General features: G+C 36.3%; 1 protein-coding gene and 1 pseudogene across 1 annotated transcript in view; one reads left to right on the top strand and one right to left on the bottom strand.

Moving 5' to 3' along the window:
- The window catches only part of Nsun3 (NOP2/Sun RNA methyltransferase 3), a 160,463-nt gene that overhangs the window by 113,116 nt on the left and 20,906 nt on the right, over window positions 1-26,441 (top strand). The gene's annotated exons all lie outside the window — the stretch shown is intronic.
- On the bottom strand, window positions 1,656-2,448 carry LOC101724951 (translationally-controlled tumor protein-like; annotated as a pseudogene).

Consider the following 26,441-nt stretch of genomic DNA (forward strand, 5'->3'; position numbering starts at 1 on the left):
GAGCTCCTCTCTACATTTATTAATCATGTCTGGCACTAAGGGCACAATTTCTCCTGTTATCTGAGAAATTATTTCTGATTTCATTTTTTCCAGATCCCCTTTTGTTGCCAGTTCAGTGGGTCTAGGTGGTTGAGTATCAGAGGCTTCCATCTCATTTCCCTTTGGGGTTGCTGTAGGTGATCTGGAAGTCTGGTTTTGAGACTTATTTACATTTTTTCTCATTTCGACTGGTGCGGGGGCCTATTAGCTCCTTCACGGATTACCTCCTCTGAGCTGAGTGAGTTGGGACAGGGGCCAGGAGCAGCGGTAGGGATGGTGACCCAAAAGCCCTTTCCTGTGGGTTGGAAGCAGCCGGAGGGATGGTGGCCGGGAAAACCCTTCTTCTGGACCAGGAGCAGTGGAATGGTGGCTCAGAAGCCCCTCCCTCTGGGCTGGGAGCGGTGGGAGGGATGGTGGCCCGGAAGCTCCTTCCTCTGGGCCAGGAGCAGTGGGACAGAAGGTGGCCCAAAAAGCCTTTCCTCTGGGCTGGGAGCAGCGGGAGGGATGGTGACTGGGAAGCCCCTTCCTCTGGACCAGGAGCAGTGGGACGATGGCTCAGAAGCCCCTACCTCTGGGCCGGGAACAGTGGGACTCAGTACTTTGGTCTGGTGGTCTGGTGTCCTATGCGCCTTGGTAATGTGGAATCAGGTGGCTGCCTGTCTGCAGTGGGGTGATTTGTTGTCTTCCGCGTGACTCAGGACCTCGGTAGGGCGTGCACAGACCTGCCTTTCTGCAGCGGGCTGATTCCGGATCTTCCCCGTGACTCAGCTCTATATCCTTTTAAATTCTGTAAAATCTGTGGTAATGTCTCCTAGGTCTTGATATTTCAATTTTTAAAATGTATAATTGATATTGTGTAATAGGAAGAAAAGGTCTAAAGGAGTAGGGGAAGTGGGAGTGGTAGGGGAAAGAAGGGAAAAATATGAGAAAAGGAAAAAATGGAAACAAAGTCTTTGCAAATAGGGAAGGGTGGAGGGCATGAAGGGAGGGCAGGGGAAGGGGAAAAAAATAAGAGCTAAGATACGTAATATAAAGGTACAAGATCCCAATGATGAATGTAACTGTATTGTGTATCTAAAATGTACCAATAAACTTAATTAAAAAAAAAGAGGAGTTGGTTTATTTGGCTGTAGGGTTTCAGAGTATTCAGTCTATGGTGGGCTGACTCCAAGGAATTAACATCATGGCAGAAAGGCATGGGAGAAGAAAGCTTCTTAGTTCATAGCAGCAGGGAAACAGTGGCGAAGCAGTGTCAGAGAGGAACAAACACAGACCCCAAGGTCACATCTCCATGACCCACCCAGACATAGCCAGAAATGTGCTTTCCTAATATCCTAAGCAGGTCCCCACACAATCAAGTTGACTTAACTATCAGGCTTAACCATCAGAGTTCAACATTTTACTCAGTAACATGTGGAGTCGTTGGAGGGTTTTGAGCAGAAGAAAAAATAAAATTTGATGTGATTTTTTAAAAATCATAGCCATTTTTAACTGTATCATTCATAGTGTCGCTATAATACATTGGGTGGGATTTTTTTTTAGTTTAAATGCACTTTATGTTTAGACAACGTTCATGACATGTTTTTTTTTTTTCTCATAAAAAACAATACCTCCACTCCAAATAAATCATGATCAAAATAAACGAAGCGTTCAAGATGACATCAGTCCCATTTGTCTAAAATCCTGGTGTTGTGTGGATGACAAGCAGCAGCCAGATAGGACAAGTGAGAGATCCAAGGTGACGACCAAATCCATTAACATTTTTCCATTTCTAAACCATCCTTAAAATCATAAATGGGGTCACACCATCCTCATGGTAGTCCAGGAGAGCAACTATGCCATCTGGATCCATGTTTGCACCAATAAAGAACTGATAGTTTTTGAAATTAGCAAGGATGTGCTTGATTTGTTCTGCAGCCCCTGTCATGAAAGGTTTTACTCTTTCTGGTCTTTGTTCTTCAAGTTTGCCTTTGATTGATTTCATATAATCTTTGATGGACTTCTTGTCAGCCTCTTTTGTGAAGCTGGTTTCCTGCAAGTGATGGTTCGTGACAATGTCTACACCAGTCACTACTGTGCTTTCGGTACCTTCGCACTCCGGGCCTTTGGCGGAGGCATTTGCACCAATGAGCCAGTCATCAATGTTACCCTTTGTTCTACTGACCATCTTGCCCTCCACCTTCAGGCACAGCCCGCCCGCGATCTCTCAGGTCTTGTAAATGTGGGAGAACATCTCATCATGGCTGATGAGGTCCGGATAGATAATCATGATAGTGGCTGAAGGGGGCGGGGCAGGGGAGCGGGTGGAAAAAAGCTACAATACATTGTTATACAAGAGATTTCCAGCACTTTTTTTTTCTTAAGAAACCGAAACTCAATATCTATTGAACTCCCCATTTTGTCTTCTACTCCCCCACTTGACAATTACCATTTTTCTGCTTTCCATTTTGATATGTTTGATAACTTTAGATCCCTCTTATGAATGAAATACAGAACTTGTCTTTTTGTGACTGTCTTATTTCACTTGGACATGAACTTTATATTTTTGACCTTATTTTGTTTGGGGTTTTTTTGGTACCGGAGATCGAACTCGGGTCCTTGTGCTTGCGCAGCAGGTGTCGAAACCACTGAGCTAAATCCCTGGCCCTACTTTTGACCTTATTATGTTTTCATATTTCATCGTCTCTTTGGAAGGGCTATAAGATTAAGTGAGGGGCAAAGTGGAAACAAAGCTATATATTTTGATGCTATTGCAATGCTACCAGCAAGTAACAATAAATTTAATGAATAATGAAAAAAATACATGATGGTAACTTGAACAAGGTTGTAGTAGCAGAGGTGGTGTTGACTACAAAGAATCTGTATAGATTTGGAAGAAAAAGCTTTTGGGACTTGCTAATATTTGGGACATGTAATATAAGAGAAAAGAAACTAACATGTGAATGATTAAATAGTGAATTTTCCAAATAACTTAATCATGACTCTTATCCATTGAGGGTAATCTTTGTAAAATCTTTATAAATACTACATGCCTTCTGAAACAGTATGCAGATGACAACTCAACCTATTTGATAGCTTATGGTTACTATTTTGAACTCAAGGTCTTTTATGTTTTAAAAATAGATGCAGATATTGTGAAATCTAATGTCTGAGTATTTCATAAAAGTATGAGAAATCTATCTGGACAAAGCAATAAGATAACGAACATTTTCCAGGCCCAGAAAACATTATCTCATTTTGACAGCAAATAGGTCATACTCTAAAATATATTTTGGAATATTTTTAGATGCTATATTGTAAACTTTTTTCTCAGTCTTCCTAATAAAGGCTACTCAGCATTATCTGAGTGTGGAATGTGCTGGTAGAAACTTGAGACCCAAAGAAGCTAAAGGGGGAAAGTTGAAGGGAAAAGTCTCATTTTTCTCCTATTTTAACTTAAAAAACAAAAGGAAAAAAGAATTCCATAAACATTTTTTTTCAAAATATATAGGCATACTAAACACAGCTATTGAGAAATATCTCTAAGTGTTAAAATTATTGGTTGTGTTAGTTTTGTCTCATTGCTGAGACAAAGTACCTGACACCCAAAGTTAAAGGGGAAAAAGTTTATTTGGCTTAAATTTATTTGTAGAGGTTGCAGTCCATAATTGGTTAGCTCTAAGGCAGGGTGGCAGAGGGGCAACTGTTCATGGTGGAAAACAGCAAAAGCAAGGGACTTTTAACTGTCTTTCTGCTCTTATCTTATTTAGATTAGTGGGAAGTGCCAAATCAATCACTCACACCCTTAATCCTAGCATCATACAGTCTAGATTCACCCACCTCAGAAAAAGCCCCACCTACGACTGCTTTGGGGCTTGGGGTGACATCAAGACACAAACCATAACATTGGTTATTGTTTCAAATTACACAATGGAAAACCCATTATTGCAGTTTAAGATTTTTTAAAAATCTGACCCTCCACATTCCTTATGAGACCATGGGAGTTGTAATGAGAGGACACGTGGTCTCCTAGGCTGTGCTTCTCTTCCTCTATAGTGTCCTATATTTTCCTGATTGACAAGAAGAGAAGTAGCAGTGTGCATTGGGAGCTAATGCTGGCTGTGTATACTTTTTTTTGACCATTCTTAAAGCATGTCAGGCAAAATTTTTGTAATTAGCTAAAAAGACACATATTCAGTTTCACTTTGCTGAACCCAATCTGTAGAACTGACAGCACGGCTTTAATAGATTCCTTCAGTAGATAATTAGACTAGTTTAATGTAAGCACCGCATGAATTAACATTTCCACTTGGATGTGAATATTCAGGGCTACTGTGTTTCTGTGGTGTGAGCTGTTTCCCCAGGGTTTGCAAGAGTGCCTATTAGGTGCTTGTATCATATTGATTAGTACAGAATGACACCAATTAGAGGGTGTGGGAACATCCCTAGCGTCAGAGATGATATGCTTATTGGTGGTACTTAGGTTTTTTTCGTGTAAACTCTAACCCAGACACCAGATTGCCTGCTTCAACTACTCATATGCTTGGGTTTTGATATGAATTTTATTTTAGATTGCTATCCAGAAAACTACAAAGTTTCCTGGCTTGTCTTGGAATTATGCCACCTGTTCCTTTCTCTATCCTCTATGAGATTTTTCATCTGTAAGATTAACCCCAATGATTATGATTTTATGCTTTAGATGTTATAAATAAATAACTGAATAAATAAATAAATGAAGGAATTATTGGGCCATTGAAACTTGGCTTTTGTAGTGATAAAACTTGCCTTGACACAGCTTGACAGTATATTAAATATTGTTTCAAAACTTTATGTGCATATGCCTGGGAACTTCAAGGAACTTTATACCATTCATAAACTCATGAGAATATATAAACTGAGAACATAAAAGCTTCTAGGTACATGCCTTTAAAATAATCCTAATCAGGAAACTTGGAGGTGGGGGGAGGAGTTGGGTAGCTGAGAATAAATCAAGTTAATAGTTTGGTATGATGATTTAAAGGAAAACAAATTTAACTATTTTCTGAAAATTGACAGCGGTTATATAGTATGGAAGCCATAAACTCTAGAACCAGAATGCCTGGATATGAAACCGATCCTAACACTTAGCCTGTGTAACCTTGTGAATGTTCCTTAATCTTTGAGTCCCCCTTTATATGTGTGTATCTATCTTGCTGCAGACACTTTGAAATTATCTTTTCTGAAACATATAGAACATTGAATATAATATTTAAAGCATTTAAATATTTGTTACTTATAAGAGGTAACAACTATTCATAATGGTGTAAAATTTGAGTCTCTTCTTTTTCTAGTTTGTAAACCCCTCTGCCTCTCCCTCCACTCTGCCACCATGTAAGACTTAACACTCATTTTGAAGGTTAGTGACAGGTCTGGCTCACAGTGTTTTCATGGTCTGGAAAATAACCTGTATTCTCTCCTTGATTTTCAGTGTTTCAATCCCACATTTAATAATGTAGTGAGGATGTACATATAGATTGTGCACAAATACCAGCCTCCAAAGTGTGTGTTGTCCACCCAAAATATTTGGGCATTTGTATAAAGATGTGGAGAAAATGTTAAGAAGCCGGTTTCTGCTCTAATTGACAATGCCCCCAGGCCTGAATCACAGTAAGTGAAGATCCATGCTGCTGTCAAAAAAAGTGAAGTGGAAAGTAGAACCCTCCTGTGAAAAAAGAAGTGGATTCCCTACCCAGCAGAAATGAAGAGTTGTGTTACTCCTGGGGTATTTTAAGAATAGCCTGAAGGCCATCTATTCTTTCTTTATAGTTTTTCTAAGTGTTAAGTAAAAAATGTTGACTAAATTGAGGTGGTGAGAGACTTCAGCTCTGGGAATTCTAATGAACATTGTCTGCTAGAGAGAGCATGGGCACCCTTCCTATTCTTTCTGGAGACAGAATTCTTCTGAAGACAGAATTACTGCTTTTGGAAACACTGCTTCTGCAAAGGCATGGACATGGGAGCTGGTTAAGACTACGTTCTCAGTATATCCACGAGAGATGAAGGATGCATTCTGCCAGTACAAATTATACTAAACAGAATTTATCTGTGGTTTATTTTTATTGGGATTCACCAGATATTGTTTAGTCGTCCACTTTTTCCTTTAACACTGTGCGCAATGAATGCCATTCTATTGTATTTGTTTGACAATCATTGCAATTCCTGACTCTTCAGTGAAAGTAATGCCATACTATTCAAACTTCTTTTTTTCTGGGGAGATTTCTTTCAGGGAATTGCAAGATTAGTGCTTCTGTTGAGATCAGTGTTTTGATAACACAGGATGAAGGCCTTGGGGCATTCCACAAGTTTTCTGTGAGGAAGGAGGAACTCTCTGTGTGAATACTGGGAGGTGATGAACATTTTTAGATTCCTCTTAGATTGAAGATAACCTCACTATGTGCATCAATGTTAGGATTCTGGGAAATGCCTTTTGTCAAAGTATGATCAAGACCAATTTCTTAGAGCATAGATAAATAAGAATGATGCTTTGTTTATCAAATATACATCACATTAGATGGGAACGCCAGCAATACTTATGATCCTAAATGTTTTTTTTTTCCCTTTGAGCATGCATTTTCAAATGGAAAAATAAAACCAAACCAAAACTAAACAAAAACAAAGCAAAACAAAAATCTAATTCTCTCTCCAAAGTATAAAATCAAGTAGGTTTTCTTATTTTTGTTGTCCTTCTTTGTTTGTTTTCTGGTTCTCAATTTGTTATGTTGTAAGTTGAAGTTGTGAAATGCAAAACAAGATTAGCAACTTATGAAGTTCCTATGGAATTAAAGCACTGCCAGACATGGTGGCACACACCTGTAATCCCAGAACTTGGGAAGCTGAGGCAGGAGGATCACTGCAAGTTCGATGCCTGTAAAATCAAGTTGCAATTCTGAAGGCAAAATAAAAAGTATAATATAGATCTTTTGCAAAAGGGAAAGGGATCAAGAGATGTGGTAGGGAAGGAAGGGGATGAAAAATGAATTGAGATGTGTTGTGTACATATACTAACTCACCATGATGAGTGTCATCATTGTGTACTGCAAAAGTACTAATAAAAATAAAGATTAAAAAAAGAGATTTTATAATACTCTGATTTATCATTTGGGGTTTGTCATTACTGTCTTACTGTGGAGGAAAATGGCTGGAAAAAAAGTGCAGAATCTTTGTGTTGCTCTGCCTACTTCATTGTTAAGGAATAATCATTTTTGTCAGAAATATAAAGTTATATACATTAGCACAATACTGCATTGAGAATAATCAAGGGACAATACTCTTTAAAAATGATAATTCTGTGATTAAATTCCAACATTAAAACATCTAGAAGTATAATCAAAAAAAGAAATTAAAAAGTTATAGCAAATGACATCACTGGTGCATCGCTAACAAAAAACATGTGTATTCCCTCCTGCTCAAGTTTCATTAACACTAAGTGTAAGAACAGATATAATTAGCACCTAAGTTTTTTATTCACGGTTTTGCCTTTATATGTACATATGTGTTGTGACTGATGCATTAGAGTACTCTCCCCGATGTACACCATTGTATTTTTAGCTCTTATTTTGCCTTTTTATTTTTTGCTGGCCATTTATTTATCCAATTCTCCATTCTCATTAGTAAGTTAAACTTTTTAAAAATATTTAAGCCAAAGTGTATAGCTAAAAATACTTTTTTCCTACATCCATTTGAAAAGTTCTGTCTGAAACTTTTTTACAGACTATGAATAATACTTGAATTGCAAATTATATAAAAATGTTGCAAAAATAATATTCAAATTTCCTTCCTAACTGCTTTATGTGATTCTTATAAAAGATGTAAATATTGGGCTAGATTTTGTTTTTAAATCTGAGACCAGGAGTACCTTGTATTATATGGAACTCAACAACATTTTGTATCACTTCCATGGTAAACCGCTGAGAACCTGGTAGAGAATATCAGACCTAGATGAGAAGGGAACGAAGAGTCTAAGAAACCTGCCTTCACATCCCAGGGTCAAAGCTTATTGTCTAGGTAAAGTTGGTAAAGATTCTCAACCTTTCTATATCTCAACTGTCTGATCCGTAACATGGGAACATTAATACCCATTTCTTAGGTTGTTGTTGCAGACTGAACAAATTATAGTTCCTTTCTCCTAAGGAAAGGAATTTAAACATAGATGACACTGGTTTTAGTATACTTACCTCTTTAGTTTATGTTCATTAATCAGAATTGTAAAAATCGTTTTTCTTTTGTTCTTACAAAAGAAAAATTTTGAAATAGAACTCATAAATTGATGGTATCTATACAGTGGATAGTTTACATCCTTACTCAATCTTTTGCATGATAAGCTGGCCACATGTAGTAAGAGCTTTAAATTCAACATCTCTTCAAACTCTTTACCCTAAGAAATTAATCAGAGAAATATATGTGTTTATATAGCATTATTTATAGTGCTAAAGAATACTTACAATACTTGGAAGCAAATTAAATGTATACTATTAGAAAATTGTTTTAAAATATTTAAGATATACATAGAGTATTTTGAAAGTGTTACCAGTTGACACCTCTAAGTGATGGGGTTGCTTGCTATTCTTTAATTTCATAAGTGTCTTAAGTATTTGAAAGCCAGCAGGTATTGCTTGTGTTCATTTGGAAATATCTCCAAGATTTAAAAAAAAATTTTGATGTATAAAATTAATAAGGTTGCACATTAGAGAATTCAAATAATAAAAAATTAATAAGAAAATGAGAAGTCATTTTACTTCCTTTATGGGTTCTGTTTATCAGGAGTAAAAATAAATAAGTTTTTATTAATAAAAATATGGTAATCAGTCCCTACTATTCTCACTCATTTACTTGAGGACCGTAACCAGAAATGGAACATGGAATTGTTAAGTTTTTCCCTAAGTGGCTTGGCAGACAAAGCTAAAGTATTTTGAGAAGCATGACTGTCATTGTTGACTTTTCTCTTGTGATATTTACCACTGTAACCTCATTTGAGGCTTTAAATGAATTCAGAATAAAAATACCTTTGCAGTGGCAGAGAAGAAAAGCCTTTCCTAACAAGTAGAACATGCCTGCCCACCCATTGTGTGAAATTGCACTGACAAGATTCTGTTGGAAGCTTGCTGTGCCATAATAAACTGAAATGTGTGCCCAGTCTACCTAGATCAGACTGAACTGAGAAGTGCTACATGGAAAGAGTCCTCAGGAGATTTGGCTAAGTGAAACCAGGAAATCACACCTGGTGTAAATACTCTTAATCACAACTAATGTTGCACCTGAAAGGTGTCTGTTACATAATCTGGCTGAACAGCAAATGATTGAAAAGTATACATGGTAGGAAGCAATGTTCATTTTTGTTCTTAGATTACATTAAGGGTAAATGGATCTCAAGGGATTTAAATCACGTAGGAACAGAAAATTACCCCCCACCCCCGCCACCGCCTTTTTTGGTACCGGGGATGGAACTCAGGACCTTGCGCTTTTGGGGCAGGTGGCAGAAACACTGAGCTAAATCCCTGGCTGGAAAATTACCATTTTTAAGTGTTGACAGGTAAGGCAGCAGTCAGAAATTTCCTCTCACTAGCTGACTGAAATAGGATGTTATCATCATCTCTAAATGGATAGATCATAACATTATATCCCGTTAATTAGGCTGCGCTCTCATTGAGCCACCTTTTAATGGAGAAACGTGAGAAATCTGCAGTCTTCATAGAAAACTGTCTAACAGGAGCTTCTAGAGTAAGGAACCCTCCAGAGCTTAGTGGGGCAAGGTCAAGTGGACTGCCAAAGTCATGAGGCTTGAGATTTGCTTTCCCTCCTTAGACAAGACTCCTCTGTCTTTCTGAACCTTAACTTCCATTTTGTGAAATATGAAGAATTTTTTTATTCTTGTCATATTTATCAAACCTTTACTGTATAACAAGCACTCTGTTTAGCATGTGAATAAAAACACAAGGACAGAGTTATTTGTCCTTTAGGAATATCACTGAGGCAGAAGGCAGTGTGAGGCAGAGGGTATAAGGACAGGAATTATTAATCCTACTGGATCATATGCTGTAGGGATGTTGCAAGGGGCAAAATTGAATGGGAAAGTACTCAAGTACTTAAACCATTATTATTACAGACTCTGCTTTTCTTTTTTCTTTTTCCAATGGAAGTTATAAAATGCCCAGTATTACAAGACAGCACATTGTTTGCAATATACGGGGTTCTCATGATTTTTATGTTTCCTCATGAATTCTTTCACACTCTGAGATTTTAATAGAAATGTGAAAAATTGAGTCATTGGGAAAATTAAGTACCCATAATCTTAGAAGAGTTAGTAACTTGCTTTCTCCTATATTAGCCATTTACCTGTTGCAAAAATCTATCTGTTATATAAAGATAAAAAACATCAAATATGGGGACTAAAAATAGATTGAGTTCCTTATCTAGAGGGTCTTCCTAATATATAACATTCTCCACGATTTAAAAAAAACAAGTCTGGATTTTTCATATTATTCAAATTTTCAAATTTCTAAAATTCCATTTGGTTTTGATGTCTGGATTTCATTAGATTCTACCTGAGAATCATTACACTGCAAAGCAAGACTCTGAGAAGTTGGGACAAATTTTTGAAGAAGCATAGTGTTTAGTACTTTAGAATATTTTTCTCCTCAGTCCTAGAACAAGAAGTTGAAAAGGTGATGCTGCCTTTTTTAAGTATTTGATGAAATATAATGAAAAATATCATTTGAATGAACACATAGAAAAATGTTGAGATTTCAGAAATGCAGAAAACCATGCAATTTTTTCTTAGACCTCACTTTTTAGGGAGTGAGGTTTGTGCAGAAGAAGACAAGAGGGCTTGTAGACATTACTGTCTTTCTGCCTTTTTAGCCTGGTACAAGAATGCATGTAGCTTGTTCAGCCTTGGAATATCTAAAAACCAATTTAAAAGCGATGAATAATAGCATAGGGATAGAAAAGGTAGGAAAGCTAATCAAAGTATTAGACAATTTTTCTTCAGTACATTTCTCCTTGGAGTATAAACTGACTCTCCCTTTTCCTTGGTAGCAATTGAATCCATAGATGATCTGATGACAAAATGACTCCACCTATCATTGGTGCTTCTGCAGAAAACCTCTAAAATAAAACGCAATGTACAGAAGTATTGCATGTTAATTTGGACCTTCACCTCAGTGTGATTTGTAACTTCTCAATTCAGAATGAGAGGCTGGCTTTTCATTTGCTGTAATGTCTCACACACTTTCATGTGGCATCTCTGCATAATTTGGCTTTTTGCTTCCTGAGTGAAATTTTTTCTAATAACTAGTTGAAGTAGGAGCACCAAATAAAATATTGTGTTCAGTATACTCAATTTCTGTCAGGTTTCATCTCTTACTGAACTGTGAAAGATGATGCCTCGAGGCATTCTTTCATTTTCATGGTTTGAGGGATTCGTGGCTATGTATTTTCCTTACAAATTTATGTTTTGGTTTTAGTTCATGTTTTCATTTTGTTTTGTTTAAATCATTAGATTATGACAAAACTTTCCCTATACCAGCTGTGAAATTCAGGAAGATTGTTCTTTCAAAGCTGGGGGTAAATTAATAAGCAGAGCGACACCAGAGTTTTCAGTTGTTCTAATTTATCATATTTCTTCATAATTAAATATCTCATAGACAGAAAATTTAAGAAAATGTTACATAAAATATAACCTTTTTTGTCCTGCTTGCTTTAAATTTTAAAAAAGAAAGAACAGAAAAAATCGAAGCTAACCTGGATATTTTTCCCTGATCTATTACTCTCTCTCCTCTTCCTGAGATAAGATGTTCCTTTTTATCATTCCTTTGTAAAGTTTTACACTCTAATGAAAACTATGTACACATTGTAAATACATTGTTCCAATATTTTTTAGTGTTACATTAATACTATTGCAGTATACATAACGTCCGGTTACTTTTTTTCACTTAACTGTGTGTTTCAGTTTGTTCACAGTGATACATTATAATTTACTCATATTAATGATTGTGTACTTCTGAATGAATTCATCAAAATATATTTAATAATTTCCTGATGATGGATATTAAGGTACAATGATGTTATAATGAACATTTTATGTGTATACTTTTTTGTTCATACAAATTTTTCTAGGACTCAGTATTTTCATGTTAACTTTGCAAGCTGCTGTTAAATTTTTCACTAAAGTGGTTATTATGCCAATTTATTCTCTGATCACTATATAAAGTCTGCATTTTCTACACCCACATGAAACATTAGTAATTTTCATACATATTCAGTTTCCTATTGGCTGTATGATTTTGAAATATCTCACTGAAATTTTAATTAGTATTTCTAGTGAGGTTATGCATTTACTTTATTTCTAAATTGTAAACTCCCTTTGAGTTTCTTGTCTTTTATTATATTTTTATTGGATTGTTTTCATTTTTCTTTACAGTTGTTCTGGCTATGAATAAGTGACAAATATCTTCTCTCAGGATATTCTTATTGTTTATAGGTGTTGATAGTTGTTTATCAACACCAAACAGTTGTTGTTTATAGTTTCTAATTTCCACATGATTATTTTTTTTATTAAATTCTTTTATTGGTACATTGTAGGTATACAACACAATTACATGTCTCATTGGGAATTGTACCTTTAGATAATGCATCTTGGTTCTTATTTTTTCCCCATTCCTTGCCCTCCCTTCACACCCTCCACCCTTCCCTATTTACAAAGCCTTTATTTCCATTTTTTCCATTTCTCATCATTTCCAGAAAACATTATATTCACAATTTTAATTTTAATATATTTTTAATTAATAAAGTTTATTTTTTGAGTAGTTTTAGGCTTATAGCAAAACTGAAACATAGAGAGTTTCTATACATACCTCATTTCCACACTCTTACAACTTACGCAACTATTGATATTTCACACCACATGGATACAGTTGCTACAATAGAGAGTCTATATTGATGCATTATTCTCAACCCAAACCCATAATTTATGTTAGGCTTCACTAGTGGTATTGTGTATTCAATGGTTAATGATATAATTTATTCACTATTCCAGTATCATCAGAATACATTGGACTGTTGAGTTACAACCAGCCTGACAAACAAACAATTTGGGTTATTGCTGGAATTTTAGTTTTAATGTATGAACAAAGTCTTGAGTTACAATCCAAATGCTGGATGCTTGTGCTTCCAGATGATCTCAGATACAGATTTATCCTTTAAAGAGTTCTGGAAGGAACATTATAACATCCTTTCCTGTGTGGGGTTAGTTGAGAAATCCTGGGCCAGTGTCTCTCTAAGGACACTGAGATCTGCCTGCACACAGGACAGAGACTTTGAAGGCTGTTTGGAAGAGCATGACCCTTCAATTGACCAACCTGAGTTACAACCAGGCCTCGCGAATGAATTCAGTTCGTAAGTCAAGAGTGTACTCTAATTCATTAATAATCTGTGTTCTATCTATTCCTCCTCCCTCTTCTCAACTCCAGAAACTACTAATTGTACTGTCTCCATAGTTTCGTCCTTTTCTGAAAGGTGTATATAGTGGGAAGCAGCTGGTATTTAGCCTTTTCAGATTGGCTTTCATTTGGTAATAATATGCATTTGTTTCTTCCATTCCTCTATGTCTTCTCATGACTCAATAAATAATTTCTTCTTAGAACTGAATAATATTCCATTGACTGTTCCACAGTTCACTTATCCATTCACCTATTTCGATACTTATCCTCTTCTAAGTTTTAGCAATCATGAATAAAGTTACTATAAACATTCCTTTGGAAGTTTTCATGTGGACGTAAGTTTATCTTCTAAGAGTTTTATCATTTTGTATTTTACATATAAGGATATGCTCCATTTTGAGTTAATTTATATAGAAGATTTATGTCTAGGTTTTTTCTTGTAGTGGATGTCCAGTTGTCCCCACACCATTTGTTGGAAAGACAGTCTTTGTTTTACTGCACTATATTTGCATCTTTGGCCAGGATATTATTTATGTGGGTCCACTTCAAAGCTCTCTATTCTGTACCATCTATTTGTATATATCCTTTGCCCAAAATGCAGTGTTTCAATTATTGTAGCTTTATAGTAAGTCTTGAAGTCAGGTCCTCTGACTTTGTCCTTTTTAACCAAGATTTAGTTATTGACTTCCTTCAAAATGTTCTTCAGTGTTCCTCAACATTTTTTTCCCATTTGCTTTCTTTCTGGGACTACAAGCTATTCTAGGGTTATGTAATACTTTTTTGCTTAAGCCCTGGAATCCACCATTCCTTCTCACAAGCTGTGTTTTCTTTTATCATAGGATGGCACTATCAACTAAGATCTTGGAGTTAGGTATTCTCATTACAATTGGAATAGTATTACTATTTAGCTCTTTCAGTGCATGGAGCTAGAAAATACATGTATGTAAACTGCCCACACATACATAAATAACTGTATGCTTCCAAAAAAAACCCCCCAAAACCCACAAAAAACTGTATGATTCTATATCAACCCTGTCACATCTATATTGAAGACTAATGCATAATACTTCTTTTTCCAATCCAACACTGCAGGTTTTATTTTGGCTTTTCTTCTTTATTTATAATTCCCTTCTCTAATAGTGAGAAAACTCATTTTCATTATCCACAGTATATTTTCATATGAAAATGGATTTTTAAATTATTATCAAAGAAATAGTGTCCTCAGTGTTCCAGTTTTTCTTACCTATAACTTTAAGTACTTTTCTTATAGTTCAGACCTCATAAAGTTAAGTTTATCAGTAGAGACAAATGGAGTCAACAAATTCTGTATAATACAGTTACATAGTATACAGGGATCAGGATTTATAGGCAAACACAGATATCTAATTAATGTTTTTAAGCAGCTTCATTTTACTAGGTTAATTTTATATAGGCTCAAGAAAATCTCTCATTTGATGAATTTCGTTGAGTCCAATGCTAACACCCTTCATCAGGATTTACAATAAAAATAGCAAGTTGAGACTGAATATATCCAGCAATATATGTCAGACATGTCCTAGAAACAGAAAACAAACAAAACTGATATTATGCCTTATTTTAATTTTGTAAAGGATGTTGAAACACTTTCTATGAATGATGCTGTACAAAACTAGCTCTCACTGTTCTAGTTACATAGTGACAGGAATAAATGAATATCAATTAGACATTTGATTTTCATTTATTTTAAGCTTAAAATGTTAGCTATATCATTTGAATAATGTATGTACTCATTTTAGCTAATAATCTTATTTTTTTCAGCTTGTAATTTGGAAATGATAATTTTAGCTTTAAAGCATGTTTTAATTTGCAAAATTTTTACCTAGTCTCTCTTCCTAATAAATAGATTTCTAAATATCCATACCTTTACAAGAGAAGTACCTCTATTATGTTCATGAAAGTACTCATCAGTTAGTCAATATCATTAAAAAAAAATAGAAACAACAGTTACCATAGCAAGTGTGAGTTTTAGATTCAATATTCATGAGAAGTTTGTCTTAGAAACTATATTCACATGCATAAAGGGTCAATAATAAAGCAACTTGCACCAGCTTGCTGCTATCAAAGTATGCACAAGAGAATGTGAAACTTAAATTAGGGTAAGACATTTAAATTATTCTAAAGAACAATTTTATATTGTAAGGACTGTTAAACGCTGATATTCTCCTAGAGGTGAGGTTTTAAATTTTATTTCACTCAAGGCCTTTATAAACTAATAAATTTAGAATTCCAAGATGGCTAGGTATGATTTCAACTTAATATAAAGACATAGAATTAATGAGTGTCCCAAAGGCTGCATACTAGCCTTAAGATTCCAAGAATGGTTTTTTTATTTAGAATTTACATTGGAATGAGACCAAGGTGGCTATCTGGTTCTAACTGTTCACGTAGAAGTGCTACATATAGAAATGATGTGAGGTTCACGGTTGGTACTTATAAAACAAAACACAGGAGATTAACAAAAATAAAGCATAACAAATTAATTTACCCAAAGTTTTATGTGATCTAAGACCCACAGAAAACTATCTGTATGCTTAGGTTCTGTGGAGAACAGACAGTTCTGTAGCAGTATGATTGGAAAAGAAATTATGATCTAGAGGTGATACTTGAGGAGGGTAGCAAAGCCTGTTTGTTCAGTCTTTTCCATATCCTGTATCTTTGTTCCTTTCCTCTTTGTATAGGGCAGGACTCTTTTAGGAGAGAAGAGGGGAGAATGACCTCCAGAAACAGTGTAGAAGGTCAGAGAGTGAATTTTCTGTTATGCCAAGGTTTCACATTTTGGGGTATCATTTTCTGAGTCCAAGTGGTAGAATAATATAACAATGGGATCTTTTAATTTTTAGGGGTTTTTTTGAGTCTGTATTTGATTCAGCCATTATAACATTATCAATAAAGTAACATTATAATGTTACTTTCAACATTATGAGTAAAGTTCTTATTATGCCTTCCAGGGAAGCAGAAACAGAATTTAGAGTACTTGTTGAAGATCAAGAGGCAGAATGGGTACTTGAGTGTTGATTTTTTCCATATGAACTAGTGATCTTTCCAGTTACCTGCTACCTATTTGGTAATATTTGAAATAAAATGTAAATACCACATATATTTAAAGATTTCACGTGTTTGGATTCAGACAAAAATGCACTTGTTTCAGGAAAAGCAGAATGACATGCTACTGGCTGCATTTAGACTACCACATCTCACAGTGTCCTCTGAAGAACAGTAATTCTATGAGATGACAGGTGTTACATGTTATTAGTTAGAATTAGGTTCACTCTTGAGTAACAGAAAACATCATCAACAACAAAATAACAGTGATATGTGCAGATTTGAAGATTATTTCCCTCTCATACAAAGGAGTGTGGAGGCAGGCACTGTACCTACCACTGTTGCTGTAGCTGGCTCCACAGTGGTCCAGGAGTCAGCTTTTCTGTTTTGCAGCTTTGTTGTCTTTCCTGAGCCACCTCTGGGTTCTATTACTAAATCTGTAGCCATCACCCTGTATTCCATCTAGCTGAAAGGGGATGGGGTAACTCAAAGAACAAAGTGCTCTTTCCTTAACAGTATTTCTAGGTTGTCACACATATAATTTTCACTTATGGAAAAGATGGTCAGAACTTAGTTACCTGGCCAAAACTAGCAACAAGGAGAGCTGGAAAAGAAAACTTTGACTTATTGCCAGTGTGCCCAGATAAAACTGGAATTCTTCCAAAACAGAAAGGGTAAATGGATATGACTGTCAATTACTGATGCATACTCATAGTAGTATACAGTATTAAAAAAGAAAGAAAAAGAATTTTGTGATTAAACAAGGCTCATAAATACTAGGGTAAATAAAGTTAAGCAAGTCTCTTTTAAGACTATGGTTTTCAAAGATGCTAATACATATTGTGAAACTCCCAAGTGGGGAATATACAATGGAAATTTCCTGCATTTATTTGACTATATATCTCTTGCCTCACAAAGCATTTCTTGAGATTAATGGTCCACAGAACACACTCTGAGGAAATACTGCTGTGAAATGTTGAATCTATGGTGTATAATTCCTATCTGTTCCTGACTGCCGAGTTACTGACTAAACAAGGCGTTGGACTTCCTCTGACTTATTTAACTTGATTTTAGTCTACATTAATCACAGACGTGGTAAAGCATATATAATGAGCACGACTGTAGAGCAATTTGAAAATATAAAGGATTATACAAGTCCCATGTAATTGGCCTTTAAAGTGGAAATTCTTAAATTTCTGCCTAAAAATATGTTGAACAATTTTCAGGTAGATAATCCAGCATTCTCTAATAACTCTATTAAAGGAAAGGTGCTTTTGAATAACACAGTAACTATAGCTACCACTTGCTGAGCATAAGAACTCTGAGTACTACAACTAGGCTATCCTCACTGGACTGTGGCCATTCCTGTGGCCCTGGACCAGGCACTTCAGGTTCATGTTTAAATTTACCTGGCCCTCTGTATGTGCTCTTTAGTTAGATGTTCTATTTATTTATATTTCCTTTTGTTCCTTAAGATTTTAGGTTTATATCAGAAAAAAGAAAATCATTGCCCCAACCAATGTCATGGAGCTTTCCCCCGTTTTCTTCCAATAGTTTTGTAGTTTTAGGTCTTGTATTTGAATTTTAATCTATTTCAGTTGGCTTTTGTATATGCTGTGAGATAAAGATCTAAATTCATTCTTCTACATGTGGGTAACTGTAGGCCGGGTTCTGAGCCCTACATTGGGGCGCCACCTGTTGCTGACTCACCCTCAGACTTGTTCAGGGACCTGGACCCACCACCTTGTTCTCTCTGTCCCAGCGCAAACAAGGATGAATGACAAAGAGAAACAGAGTCAGTTTAACATGTGGGCAGCCAGGGGGCTCCTGCCTCTAGTAGGCAGAGGAGCCCTCAGAGGGGTCTGGGTTTATTCACCCAAACATAGATACAAGCAATCAAAGTAACACAAGATTCGTCTTTCCAGTATCCACTAGTACATACTCTGGTAAACAACCTCAAGTATCTTAACTTTTCTCTAGAATGTAATCACCCCTGAGTGCAGCCTTTCTCCTCTGTTCTCACAGAGGAGGCCAATTAGGCCTTAATTCTCCTCTGGTCTCCTACAGATAACCAGTTGTCTCAAAACCATATATTGTCCTTTCCCATAGGCTCTAATGTATGCCAGGCAGAGTGTTGGACTCCATAATCCATTCTAACTTCACTAAAGTTTTAGGTTAATCTTATAGCATTTCTGTGCCCAAACTATTGCTTTTCTTAAACAGGGAATAATAATATCTTGTCTGTCCCTCTAAAAAATAGCTTTTAAGTTAAAAAATGGGGTAATATGTATGAAATTATTTCAAGAATGCTTCAATGCCATGTGAAAAGGAAGGTATTGATTATCTAAAGTCTTATAATCAAAAAGGCAAATTCATATTTCAGCACAATATTTCACAGTCAAGTTTTATAAAGTGATATTCATTCATTGTCACTTCTACCTTTCTCTGTAACAAACAAAAGCTTGTGCTTCTAGTGGCTCAGACTGCAAACCTTGGGCTGATTCATTTCTATTCTGTTGCTTTTACTGCCAATCCAGGCAGAAAATGCATTTATTTCTACCCTCAAAATTTATCTGTAGTCCAACTACTTCTCACCTAGCTCAACACAACTTGCTACTCTCTCCCAATATGTACCATCAACATCTTTCTCCAGGATTGTTGCAGTGAACTTCCTAGTCTCTAGCTTTTGCCTTTGCATGTAGTCTGTTCTCTACACATCAGCCAGAGTGGACCTATGAACACATTGGCAATTATGGATTTTTTTTTCCTCAAAACACTCTAGAGGCTTTCAATTTCATTGAACATAAAAGGCAAAGTCCACACAGTGGCTTGCGGTTCCACACCTCTCTGACCTATCTCCTACTGCACTCCTCCTCCTTCATGCAGTGCTAAGTGCATTGATCTTTGTGGTCTATTTGTTTTGCTGAAAATACTTTTCTTGGATTTCCACATGATTATCCCCTCCCCCTTTCCAAAAATATTTGTACAAATGTCACTTTCTCAGTGACCTTTTTGTTGTACACCTAAATTTAAAATTATAATCTTCTTTTGGTGGGGCACTTCCTATTCTCCCTCCATAGAATATATTTTCTATATATATTATTGCAACCCTGTAATAATCCATACCATACATATGCTTAGTATGCTTATTATTTATTGTTTCTCTCCCTTCTCAGCATAGTGATGAAGGAAATCCCCCCACTTTTCTTTTTCCACTAATGTATCCCAAACACCCAAGACAGTGCATAGTTGATGGTCAATATTCTTAAGTATTACATGATTAATTTCTGAAAGCAGTACTGTGGAATGGGCATTATATGTGTTTTATAGTTATATAAACTGAGATGTGGAGGCCAGATGACTTCTTCAACAGTACGCAGTGTGGAAACTGCATGGCCCAGAAACAAGTTGCAGTCTTTACATTGTACTACAATAGTGTCTCTTTTCATATGCTGATTCTGATTGCTACGTCCATAGATAGAGAATGAAAATATTTCAAAAGTAAATGTTTCAAAAGATTGTCACTGGGAACAAAAGCTTTCAGATATGTCAGAAGGAAGGAAGAATGAGGGGAAAAAAGGCTTTGGTTCTTGGTAACTAGGCGACAGTGACCTTTGTAAGATACTTTCAAAACATTGGTGCCTAACCTAAACACAGCAGTAGATGGTGGAGTAAAGAGAAGGTAAATAAAATAAGAGAGTGAATAGTTATTACTCTTAAAAACCATGGGGTTAAGAAGTGAAAAATTCTGTAGCTATATGGAAGGGGAAATTTCTTTTTTCATGTTTTTTTTCTTCACACATATTTATAGGAAGAGAAAAGTAGGCAAAAGAGATAGAATATAGAGGTGAATAGAAGATGATGCTGTCAGACTAGCCAACACAGTGAGTGAAGTAAGCATCACCATTTATGGGATTTCCTGGCCCAGGCTGTGTTTGCTATTCTGGGAGGCAAGGGAACTGGGGCCATCTTGTAACTAAACCATCTTCCCACTTTTCTTTGTCCCTCAGAAGAAACTGTTCCCAAATTCCTCAGTAGCTATTTTAAGTTATCACTTTGCTCAATCCTCCTACCTCAGTTTCAAATACGTCTGTCTTCTCTTCTGAAGCAAAACCTCCATGTTTTAGTAAGAAAGGAGAAGGCAGCAGGCAGGAGCTCTTTCAAATCATCTCATCTCATCTTTGATCTCACTTGCATTGTTTTGACTTTACCTTTTCTCCTCTCATCTCAATGGAAAAGCATCACACTTTTACCCCAAGTTTAAAATGAAAGCCTAGAATCATAATCCATCTTTAAAGACCTTGCTTTATCAAATTTTTATTCATTCTAAACTTCATTCATTAAGCTCTTTATCTATACATATAAACAAGATCTCCTATATATAGGATATTCCCACTAGGTATCATTTTCCTGAACTTCCAACCAACATTTTATGATTTCCATTGTGCAACAAGCATATATTCAACTTCTACCATGTTGGCATTGTGCTCGTCTTTGAGAAATCCTGTGGAGAATAACCTCATGAATATAGATTAGGGAAGTTGCTAATATAAACCGATTGCAATACCATATATTAAGTGTAACTATGCAGGTTTTTAAAATAGTAAAATGGACATTTCTGAGCTTCCTTCCCAAAATTTGTTGACAAGTGGAAACAATTTCCTTTGTTCTTCTAAGCTCACTTAAGTTGGCTTTCTGTGGAACGAAGGAAAAAGTTCCACTGATTAATAGACTCAAGTATTTCTACTGCACTAGGTGACAGGGAGGGGTCTCAGGAAAGCTTTGTGAAAGAAGTAATGTGGGAACTGAGTTTAAGAGAATTAAGTCCTAGCCAGAGGAAATAAGTGGCAAGGTAGGTGTGAAAAGGCGGGCATGGTGGTGGGAATAGCCTAAGCAGAACTTTGAAGGGAGGCACAGCACAGTGTGTGTGTAGGGAAAGTCAGTTGGCATCAAAAATAGCATGTGAGGTCTGGGGATTTAGCTCAGTGGTTCTGTCGCCTGCCGTGCAAGCGGAAGGACCCAAGTTCGATCCCTGGTACAAAAAAAAAAAAATAGCAAGTGAACATCCTGGAGAAAATTCAGATGTCCATAGGCCATGTGAATAAAGTTAATCTTTAGGTAGTGGGGAGTCAACTGGGCCATCCCATGAGCATGTTTGTACCTCTTAGAAGGACAGAGATGAAGGATACAAGTCTTGAAACAACATCTTCAATTCAATATTTCACACCCATTTTCTCATTACTGGTTCCCCCTAAACTTCTCATTACTATAATATTTTCTTTTTTTTTTAAGAGAGCATGTATGACTCTCTGTTACTTGAAGATGGTGACCTTTTTTCTCCTTCTACTCAGCAACTGACATAATATTTTTAATCATATTGATAGATTTTTTTTTATTTGGAAAATAAGATTAAAATTTGGGGATAGGGAAAAGGCTAAGATGGAGAAAAGTAAAATAGGAGACAGAGATAAGGACATTTGTGCATCCCCTGGCACTCTCTTGGACTGGGATTGACATCCATTTTGAAAATAAAATTATAGCCATATCAGTCCCTTGGTAGGAGAATTTTTATACAAAATGTTTAGGACCTATAGTTACTTAATCAAAAGTTTTATAATATATGGTATAATCATCTTAAAAGAAGTATGTGTACCTTAAAATTTTGTTTTAATCTAAATACATATATTATAAATAAAGAATGTTTGCCAATCCTTTGATTTAGGACAGAGATATAATTCACTGAACTGATTAGAATTATTTTTTGGTTTATGTTTTTTTCTTTAAATCACAGCCTCAGTTTGCATTTATGTTTCTTCAGAATGGCACAAAAGTTAAATGGACTGTGAAGCAATCTGTGTATAGAATTCATCTAGATCATCTCAAGTCTTGTATGGTTGCTTCTCATAGATCTGATTTAACAGGAATATTTGGAGGCCAAGAGGTTGTGTCTAAAAAAGGGAAACATGAAGGATCTTTGTAGTGATTAAAATGTTTGTGTCTTAATTGTGTCAATGTCAAAAATCTGCTTGTGATATTACAGTATCGTTTTGCAAGATGTTACTATTGTCATATCTTATAACTGAATGTGAGTCAACAGTTATCTTAAAATTAAAAACTCAAAAACCATTTGTTATATGCCAGGCATTACTGTAAATGACAGAGGAATCCAAAGCTACATAGTAGTTGAAGTAGTGATGGCACATTTTATTCAGGAATATTGCAATAGGGGAAAAGGGACCCCAGTATAGAACCAGGTTCCATTCTGAATACCTCAAGGAGATAAGTGAAGATTTGTAGCCAAGGTACAGGAGGATTCAATGGATGAAAATCTTCTAAGAAGTCACATCAAATCAGGGGAATTCTGGCTGAACTGATCTAAGAGGATTCCTATTGAAAGCAGATCAAGGTGCTCAGATACCAAGGATGGGGAATGAGGAATTTTGATCAAATACTGAGGATGATCTAATTTCAATGGTGGGGAATTATGCTGAACTAATGGCCAAGTTTTTGATAAAAGTGAGTTTTACAATAAAGTACACATATGAGCCTCAGGAGTAGATTCAGTTAGGTCAAAGAATCTTGGTATAAACACAGAAGATACTGTAGTAAATGTTACAGATAAGAATTTCTACACACAAAAGACATATATTCCGATGGAAGAGATTTTAGCAAGGAGCCCATGCCAGTACTCTGCCTTGGTACGGAACTTGAGGCATTCTGAAGTTCAAAATGATTTATATTCTTGCAATGGATGGGGAGGTTGTTCCGAGTGGCTATGTAGGCAGCAGATGTGGGTGAGTGGGAGCCCAAGCAAAAGACAAGGAACATAAGAGGTGCAACATAATGTCTTTAGCTGACTTACTGTGTACATTTTAAAAACTGACAGTTTTGAAGAGGAAGATGATGAGGTTCTGATACTACCAGATGGAAGGCTATGGAAACAATTAACATATTGCCAACATTTTCTGCCTTCATTAAAGCAACATCATCTATCTTGTCCCTCAAGCGAGAAATTTTAACGTTCTACTTGTCTCTTCCCTCTCTAACACTCTATATCCATCCAACTACCTGAGATCTCCATCTTTATAGTTTTACTTTAATTCATCTCTTCTGTCCATCTATACTTAAAATGTTAGTCAAAATATTTTAATCTCTTACCTTCTCTTACCTTTAATCTTTACTAAGGAGTAAATACAGTGAAGATTGATTTATGAACTTGATTGGTTCCTGAGGGCTGGTTCTAACTCAAGCTGGTTGGGAGTCAATACAGCTGAGATTTGGATGTTCACTTGGGTACATGCTATAGATAACAAGAGGCAGATAGATCTCTCATTAATCTAATTAACCCAAGTTGTTCATATGTCAGGCCGGTCATAACTTGAGAGTCCACTGCATTCAGTAATTCAGTTGTTACCTAAAAATCTCACCACCAACCTTTGCTTCATGACTTACAGTCTTTGCTGATTTCCCTTTTAAAAACAATCTGATCATGTCACACTCCTTCTTAACACTGCTTCGAGATCCAACCTGTTATGTTAGTTTACAAAATACTTCAGCATGTGACCCCACCACACATTTCAGAACTCTGTAATAAGTACTCCCACAATGTACTCTTTCCTACACATGGCTGACTTTCTTATTTTCTAAATACTGTCTATGTCTGATTATGCTTTTCCCACCATCTGAAGTTTCTACCCCGATATTCTGCCCAAACTCTAACTCATGATTTAAGATCTCCCCTAATGTAACCTCTTCTCCGAAATTTTCCATAAAGTACTTACTTCCAAAAGTCAAAGAAAGGACTCTGTCCTCTACCACCATAATAGTTTTTACTATCTGCATTACAGCATTTATCGCATTGATTTACAGACTTTTTTGTGTGTCAAGTCCACCTTTACTATTATTTCTGCTACCCAACACTTGGATATTTGGATGTTAGCTTCCTTTGGAAGTAAACTTGATCAAACCCAGCAGGAATTTCATGGTGAGAGAAACTTCCAAGTGCTGGGAGGATGGTGGGCCAAGAAAATACACAGAAGTGCCATGCCCGTCCCCCACCCTTCAACCACAGGCCTTGCCCTGTACACCTCTTCCAGCTGGCTGTTCCTGTACCATAAAAAATAAATCAATAAACACAGTTTTTGAGTTTAAGGTTTAGAGCAGTTGAAGATGGCTGTGGAAACAAGTCTGCTTTGCTGGGGATAATCACTCTGGGTTTCTGCCTTCAGTTAAGATGGAGTAAAAGGATCTGATTTACCTTCTATCTCAGTCCATTGGTCTGTGACAACAAAATACCTGAGACTAGGTAATTTATGAAGATAGAAATTTATTTTTCACAGTTCTAGAGCCTTGGAAGTCCAAGATCAAGGCAGCAGCATCTGGTGTCTGGTAAGGACCTTCTTCCTGTGTCCTCATATCGAAGACCATTGCAGCAGATCCCAGTCTTCTGCTCAGTGCTATGACACATCTCCTCTTGGTGAGAAGAAAGACTTAAAGACAGAATTAAAGAGACAGAAATGGGGAACTGGGATGACCAGTGCTTGAGTAAGCAAAGGCCCTGGCCAGCCAAAGCCACTGATTTTTATTGGTGACACAATCACTGTTAAGTTGGGATAAGGGAGCTATGAGTGGTTGCTAGTGATATGTTGCTGATGCAGGCAAGGCTTGTAAAAGAAGAGACAAAGCATTCTTATATTAGGAAGAGAATAGAGCAGATATAGGTTGTGGTTAACAACCTACGACCTTGTCTTTTTAGTTAAGAAGGTTTTAATTCTGGGAATGGAATTTGGATAAGAGTCACCTCAGCTGTGTGTTATCTCATATGCTTTGGTCAGACTCACTTCTTAAAATAAGCCAATTGTAGCGTTAACTCTTTACAGTCTGCACTACTTACAGACTTCTTTGGACATAATGAATGAGGCAGTCCCCCACATCCTCACATGGCAGAAGATGCCAATAGTTAGTAAGCTAACCAAATGACACATGAAGCTTCTTTTCTTAAAAGAGGCTTAATCTCATTAAAGAGGGAGCAGCCCTTGTGGAACAGTCACCTCTTACAGACCCTACCCCTTCATATTATCATATTAGCTTTTGGAGAAGACATTCAAATCAGATTACTCTCCCACCTGAAGCAACTAGAAAACTAGGCAAAATCTAGAGAATAGTGGCCAGCATTTACGATATCAATTGACATTGAGAAACTAAAGATAATGATCCCTGGCAGAGGAGAAACAAAAAAAGATTTTTCGTTTGCTTTCTATGGCAACATTGATCTGAAAAACCTAGCCCAGGAAAACAGGAAAATGAAAATCTACCCACACCCATCCCAGATTTTTGAAAAGAACAACACAGAACCAGAGAAAATCAGATGGAGCCTAAGAAAAGCATTAAAGCATTAAATAAAAGAATCTTTATTTTCCCAGAGGCCTTGTGACAGATTCTCCAGAGTATATTGTGTAGTCCTGTGGAGGCCACAGAAGAAAATTGAGGGGACCATGGGAATGAAGAGCAGAAGAGAGTGTGTAAAGTTACTGTAAGGAAAATGAGTGACTCATAGGAATTTCTGAGTGCAAAAAAAATTAAATAATGAACATTTTAAATAAATGCTATTCTAAATACTATGGAGTAAATATATGCTAAAAACTATGGATTTGTACTTGAAGTCCCTTAAATGTTTGGGAGTATAAAGAGTGCAATTAAAAAATATCAAACTCAGCTTCTCATCTGCTCCCTCAATTCTGAAGTGACTGGGGATTTTTGCAATGTTCTAGAATGTGTCTGTGAGTCATCCAGACAGAGAACTGATTTTTTTGGGAATGTTGTCCTCCTTATTTGCTGCTTCCACTGAACTTGTACTAAAGATGGCAA

This window comes from Heterocephalus glaber, unplaced genomic scaffold (genome assembly GCF_053883595.1).
Source record: "Heterocephalus glaber isolate CG9 unplaced genomic scaffold, H.glaber_assembly_v1.0 deba00000122, whole genome shotgun sequence".
NCBI classification, from domain to species: domain Eukaryota; kingdom Metazoa; phylum Chordata; class Mammalia; order Rodentia; family Bathyergidae; genus Heterocephalus; species Heterocephalus glaber.